The following is a 7,720-nucleotide window of genomic DNA, read 5'->3' as shown; positions in this document are numbered from 1 at the left end:
ACTCGCGGACGATACACCCTGCCCCATAACATCCTAAGCCCCAGGCGAGCCGGTACGGATCCCCGTCGGCAGCGACGCAGGCGTACGACGGAAGGACGACGAGGGAGCAACGACGTGCATCCAGCGGCGAGGATCACCGAATCCTGTTCAACAAGTGACGCTAAATAAAAGTGGTTAAATCTGAGAATCTGTCTTCTTCTTGGTCGGGCAATCACACAAATCATAAATTTGGTGGGACGAACAAACAAAATCTCTGAGCTAGCCGTTGCATTTCGTAGCGAGCCGAAACAAGAAAAACAGTTCGTTACATAGCATCATAGTGCCAACTTAAAAACAGCATGATACAGTGAAGGCCCAGAATATAATCCTACTTACAATTAAAAGTTAATGAATAATACTAATAGTAAATAATTTGTATAATAGCTACGGTATTAAATTGGAAAATAATTTAATTTTTTTTTTATTATTGCATCATATTACATTTATATTATATTAATACTTCCCATAGGTATAGGTTGTTGTTGAACATATTTCCTTTTCAACAACTGTATTTTCACTCATATTTATATATAACGACTATTACAATAATAATAATTAAAAGAACAAAATAAGATTAGAATGTACAATTAAGTTCTTGGAGTTTACTTTTTTTGTTTTTTTTTTTTCTATTAATATTTTTCTATTTTACATGTCATCTAATTAGGATCTAGGTTAAAAATTGAGTTAAGTGGGAACAAGAAATGAACGGTTGTGTTGAATAATGATTCGGTCAACTACGTCATCAGATACATCCAGCTCGGGAATAGTAGCGCACCATGGTTTCATCTTGTCAGAGGAGAACACAGAACTGTATTTACGTCCTGTAACCCAATAGAAACAATCTATGATAAAAATTTTATTTTAAATAGTTTAATCATTTTCACAACGATAATATACAATTCTGTTGTTTCCGATGAGTTCATGGAAAGCTTCTTGTTGAACATTCGTCCAATTAAATGTTTCTTTTTCAGTTTTCCGTAAAAGTAGAGTTAGGGGCCTAGAGATTAAGGAGTAGTTTTCCACAAACTTTCGAAAGAATCCAGTGAGACCTAAAAATCGTCTGACCTCTTTGGCATTTGTCGGAACTTTAAAATTTTACTAACTTTATTGTCGCCCGGGGTAGTTCCGTTTTTATTTACGATGTGTCCAGGGAACGTTATCTCCGATTGAAGAAACTTGCATTTGTCATAGCGAAGTGTTAAGCCACTCTCCTTAAGGATTTTGAGAAACTTTTCGAGCCGTTGAATATTTTTGGCAAATCGATAGAAAGTTACAAGACTAATACAAAAATTAAAAAATTTCAAAACATTTTTCAAAAGTGTGGGCGTGGCAGCTTTGGGCGGTTTGTGGGCGTTAGATTGGGCGTGGCAAAAATTTTTTTGGCAGATCGATAGAAATTCATAAGACTAAAACAAAACTGAAAAAATATCAAAACGCTCTTTTCGAACCGTAAATGAACCGCACCCAAACCCCATACCCTCCAAGTTCCGCATCGTCAATGTTGTTCCGGACTTTGGACTCGAGGAGAATTCTAACGTGCTTCCCAAAAACTGGCAAATGCCACCTCCAAGTTCATCAAGCATTGTCAAGAGTCGACGATGCCCCAACGAAGGAAAAATATCTCCAAATGTGCGTCAAACTGTTCCAAAACCTACCGTCGATACAGAACCCTCAAGGGGACTTTGGTGGATGAGTATGATACAGATCTGCTGTCGTCAGAGGATATTTGGAAGATCTATATGGATGTGAAGAAGGGGCTTATAAAGCCCTCGGATGCTATATGGCCTTTGTTTTGCATGGCGAATTCGGAGGCTTCCAAAACTCCGCCTCTGAGATTAACGAAATCTCAAAACTTCAATGAATTTCCTCCGAAAACAATTCGATTTGACGAAAACCTATATAATAAGAATACTTTTGAAACTGGTTTTGAGAAGAAAATCGAAAAAAATGAGTGGCGGGTCTTGGATCAGTGGATAGAATCGGAGGGGCTCAACGGATCCTATAATAATATAGAAGAATCGGATTCAAAGGGAAAGGTCGATAGTGACGCCAAGAAGCCTCGGATTCTGGACAATGAAGATGTCGCCTTTGCTAGCTTCACCATTGGAATCGAAGAGCAGCGGGCAATCAAGGAATGGATAAAATCGGAGGGCCTTAACGAACCCCACAGTGATATAGAAGAGTTTGATATGTTATTAAGCCTAGCAAGAGAACATGAGAAGAATCGGGATCTTCTGCTTGAGTTACTAAAGCCCAAGGACCTTATCTCCCAGGAAAAGGATGTTTGGAAAAAGTTTTCTCCAAAGGTGTTCGAAATGCCGCAGAAACCTGATTCCGTAGAGCCTGAGTTGTGGAAACCCCCACCCAACGAAAAGGTTTCTGTTGAAAATATTCCAGAAAAGGAACCAGAGAAAGCAACTGAATTCATTGTGGAAAAAACAGAAAAGCCAGTTATCCTCGAGGTCAAAGACATTAAACCATTACCCCCGAGACCCGAGGATGAGGAAGCTATTCAGAGTTGTGTACAGCAATGCAGTGAAACCATTTCCCAACAATTGCAACTCCTCATCTATGAGGACAGTTCCAACAATCCAACTGATGCAGAACCAGAGGCCATTGACTTCGAAACCGAGATCAGCAAGGAGCAAATGAAGCCCCGAGTTCTGGGAGAAAGCAACAGAAATGTCTCAGCGGAGACTGGATGGCAGAACAGCTTCACAGTTTTCCTCGAGTACATCATTGACCAAACCATGACGGAGTTCAGGGACCCCCAAGCTAAGAGACTCCGCTCAAAGTGGAACCAGCAGTTTGGATCAAAATCGGTGGAGAATTTGAGGAGATGTCTTCTGCTTCCGCCTCTGCCAGATCACTTGGACAAGTGCCTCCAGAGGATTAGAATCCTAAGGCGTCCCAAAAGGCGCAAGGTCGAGGAATTTCGCATGCACGTCGATATGAATTTTTGCAAAATGTATTGCACACTGAGTATGAATAAGAACTTGGATCTGCAAAATACGGTTAGGTTCCTAAGAAACGCCGTTTACTATAACGACATCGATGTGATCCAAATCCGGTATGAGGCCACACAGATAGCCTGGATTTGGTCCGATGGCAGTGTCTTGATAATCAATGGACCCCTCAAACAAGCTTCTACATCTGCGTCTCATTTCCTGCGCCCACTTTCCCTTTGGGATCTCTTTGCCGGAGTTCACTGCGTTAAGCGTTCTTTCTCCAGAGCCCCATATGAAGTATGTCTACTACGTGGACAAGGCAGTTCACGGGGTGGCGGCGGGGTGGTGTTCATGAGACGGGAATGGTCCAGGTGTTTGCCATGACCACGGGTGAGGCGGATAATATGCTGCAGAAGCTGTACCCTCTTATGGCCAATCACCGAAAGGCCACCATAGACGTCATCAAAAAGAAACCAATGGACTACGACTGACCAAAAAAAATGTAACTTACGAGTTACAAACAGAATAATGTAAGGATGTGATTGAAAGTAGAATAGTAATTATAATAAAGCTGAGAACGCTTTGGTAAACAATTCAATGGCTCAAAAATCGGTTCAATCATTATTTTGTTCTTTAGAATGAATAGGTGTGGAATTCTTTCTCTGCTATCAGATACCCGTTACTCTGCTATTGATTAGATTTTAATTAAACATCGATTTTACAAAGATTATACATACTGCAGAATTGCTAAGCCAACTTCTCACTAGTATCAGTATACCCTCTGCCAGGGTGTGCAAAGTAAGCCGTATAACTATGTATCCTCCAAAGCAGTTTTTAATTTTGTAGTCATGCAAATTTCGTTTCCTTTCCTTGGCTTGAACATTTGTCTCAGCAGAAGTTAATTGGTTTTTTTGCGGAAGAAGTGCCGCTTGAGACGTCGACTTGGGGACTTTTTTCCCCTTTTAGTTGCTCCCGGGGTAGTTTTTTTGTTGCTCTGGCTTTGGCGTTGGTTGGTGTCTTCGTGGAAAACAGAAGGCTTAAAAGGGGATACACAAAGGATTTGAGGAATCAAGTGCGCTTTTGAGCACGCAGACCGATAACAGTTTTATTCACGCTCGCTTTTTCCAGCCTCTTATTTTCCTGGGACCTGCCATTACGTTGAGGGCTAAGAAGGAAATGTGCTTCGTTTGTTTCAAAGTCATAACTATGCTGGGTTTTCAATATGCGCCCAAAGGAACCCACACGTGTGCGCCATAAAGTCCCATAAGGAAAGAAAAAAGGAAAAAATAAGTATGGAAACGGGGCATACAACTTCAAGTAGTTGGGTCCAAATGTCTGCACGGCTTTAGCCATCAAAAACAATACGGCCCGGAAGGGCGGACACAGAAAAAAGAATTCCGAGCGGTCTTGCTTTTGTCTTAAGTTTCACTTGAACGTCGAGCGCACACACGCAAGCACTCGGGTGAAGGGACATTTAAATTCTGCAGCGGATTGCACCTATGGGCTTGGGGGTTTCCGGGCTCGGGGCATTTTAATTATAAGACTCTGGTGCCTTTCTAGCCCAAGAGCCAATACGAATTTCGCCCACTTAATTCAATGCATATTCGCCCAGCATCCAGTTTGATTGAGCTTAAGAATGCACTTTCAAGCAGCTGTACTTCGTGAACGAGGCAGTTCCTGAGCTAAAAGGATAATAATCAGAGATAAGGCAGGAGACGAAGGAAAGTCGGATGCAGCTACAGTCGCCCCTTAGGCCAAAAGGATGGTCTGGAAAAAACAGGGAAGCGGCTTGTAAGCCATTCCACACCCACATACCTGCAAACAGGACCAACCAAAGCCAGAAAGCAGGTTAAAAGAGCCCGGAAGAAAGACAGGCAAGCAACAATGGAAGGGCTACCAAAAAGGCAACTTCCAGCATAATACATGAATAAATACAAGAAACAATAACACCAATAGTATTATTTACATGAAAAAATGTGCATCAACACAAAGCTTTATACGCAACTTACTAAAGCCATTAAGTTGGCTAATTAAAATTTTAAACTAAAGAACAATAATATTATATATACTTGTACATAGAAAAATTCCTGTTCCCTTTGATTTTTTTAATAGAATCTCACAAAACATTTAAAATAAATCGATATTCTCGTTACAAAATTCTAAATGGTTTGCTAACTTACATAGTTTTGTAAATTATGATTTATGTAGTTTAGTTTTTCTGACATAAAACCTCTGTTTTTCTTCAATTCTATTTGTTTAGCTGGTGAAGTAAATTTGAAATAAACCCATTTAACTAGTCCCGTATCCTTTTGCTTTCCGAGAGCGACTTGTTAAAAGATTTCCCAATTTTAGCAATGCCACTGTTGGCCATCTGCATCCACAGCTTTCCCTGGCTTAAAGGGGTTCCATTTCATTTATGGCCACATGCAGTCGGCTTTTCTCAATTTAATCCAATCAATGCACTCGCATTTCTCGGCACAATCAAATTCTAGTTACAATTAGAGGACTTGGAAGCCTGGACACATATGGCACAGTTAGAAACGAAGAAATAGAGTGAAACGGGATGGAACAGAAAAGGGACAAAACTACACGACGGTTAGCCAACTGGATGGTTAAGAATTTGCCACAATAGACAAAGAATTTATGAGACGCTTATGAAAGACTTTCCAGCTAAGTCCCTTTCACCAAATGACAGAGTTTCACTTTTTCTGCGCGAAAGTGAGGGCAAATGGGTGAGCCCATGATAACGATGTTCTTCGGTCTAACATCAGTAAATTAACGCATCTGGGTCAGCAAAGTGAATGCAGTTTCCCACAGAAAAAGAGTATTGGATATCAATGTTTGGTATACAATGCAGAGCTTGATTTTCATATTAATTATAATTCTGTTTGTTATATTTTTATTTGGTGAAAAAAGTTGTAACACCTGATTATAATTATAATTATTATACACTAATCATGCACTAATATTCTCATTTTACGCATCGTAGAGCACATTTGACTGAAATCTCTGTCCTAAAAATCACGGCAAATCACTGTGCATATGTTTACATTTGAATGTTTTCCATTTCCTGTTACTCAGCAATTGCCACCAACAAAACAAAAAAAAACAGGAAACGTAAAAAAGAATAATATTTATAATTAAATTAATAAAAAACAGAATCAAAAGCCGTCTGGTAAGAGGCGCAAGGCGACTCCAATGGCCAGGAGGCGTCGATAAATTAGCATAACAAAGCCATTAGAGGAGGCACGGGGGACTTGGACTTCCAGTGGATCCTTAAAGTGGACTTCTTAAATAGAGAAAATGAAAAGCCGCAGGATAATGAACTTTTCGATATAGGCTAATACAGGCAGTGCACTGCATTCCCCCAGCCAAATGAAAACATCTAGGTGGGTTCAACGGCGACGGCGACGTCGGTAGGCTTCGGCGCCAGGACTAGACTTAGGCTTTTCTTTTTTTTTTCAGGATGCTCGCTTCCTTCGAACAGGACATAATAGGTTCCGTCGTCTTGTCCGAACATACATTAAGTATACGCCCTGTCTTGAATGCGTATAAGTGAAATAATAGGTGAATACCTTCTAACTTTTTGAAATACCGTATTGCATTTTTCCATACTCTATACAATTTACTAGTCTTTTTATTTTAAAAAATCCCTTTGAATGCTAAATAACGTTAAGTTTATTCTCTTATATTCTTCCTAGTATCCAGACATTTTGTTCTTTTCTGCCTAAAGTGTTTAGAGACTTGGCTCAGCTATTACTGCCAGAATTCGGCTGTCTCCAGATAGCTTCACATACCTCCGTGCTAGCAGAAAGGGATAGGCTTTTGCATTTAATTATGAATCTTTGAACATACTTTAGCACTTTGACACTTTTGCCCATCGCCTGCGGCGGCGACAGAGTCAAGCGATGGCAAACAATTTTTGGTCGTATTTTTAGACTTTGCTAGCAGCACCAGAGTGCCATTAGTGTGTGGTAAGGGGGATCCAAGCGGATCCAGGGAAGCTGAGGTCCTCATTTATGTGTGGCGACTTTGGAAAGTACCCGGATTATTGGCAGTTGATGGGAAAATGCGGCTTTTAGATGGTGTATGAATGAATACTACGTGCCTGAGTGGATCAGTGTTATCTATGTTATATCTATGGCGTATTTTCGCAATAGCTACTTCAGCACAGACACATAGCACTAAAAATCTTCCAATTGAATTCGGGTTGCACCAGATACCAGAATATAGAATGGGAAATCAAAATAAATATTCCATTACAAGTGCTTACTTGTGAATTGTAATATTTAAACAATATATTTTTATACCCGTTACTCGTACAGTACATGCGTCTGTCCGTCCGTCGAGATCCCAGAAACTATAAGCTTAAAAGCTAGAAAGTTGTGTATGAGCATGCAGACTCGAGAGACAGAGACCCAGCGCAAGAAATACTTATTCGCTGTATAACGGGTATCTGATAGTCGTAAAACATGACTATATAGTCCTCTCTTGTTTTTAAACGACTCAAAAGGTAAATACAAATACTCAATTTCAAATCTCTCTAAACTAATTGACTGTCATTTAAATCAAATGTTTAAAAGCTTCTAGATAATTTAAAGATAAACTAAAAGCTTAAGTCCGCAATTTAAAGATATTTTACTTATTCAAAACATGCACAATTGGTGTGAAAGATAAGTTTCAAGCTCCGAGACCACACCACACAAAAATATATGGCAGCATTTCAAATTGAA

The 7,720-nt window shown here is 39.9% G+C and overlaps 1 pseudogene; it reads left to right on the top strand.

The window, feature by feature from the left end:
- Positions 1–1,763: 1,763 nt before the first annotated feature.
- LOC120457987 lies at positions 1,764–3,629 on the top strand (annotated as a pseudogene).
- The last annotated feature ends 4,091 nt before the right edge of the window (positions 3,630–7,720 follow it).

The sequence above is a fragment of the Drosophila santomea genome, unplaced genomic scaffold (assembly GCF_016746245.2).
Source record: "Drosophila santomea strain STO CAGO 1482 unplaced genomic scaffold, Prin_Dsan_1.1 Segkk9_quiver_pilon_scaf, whole genome shotgun sequence".
NCBI lineage: Eukaryota > Metazoa > Arthropoda > Insecta > Diptera > Drosophilidae > Drosophila > Drosophila santomea.
Note: the sequence above shows the minus strand (reverse complement) of the source record. Positions and strands in the feature narration are given on the sequence as shown.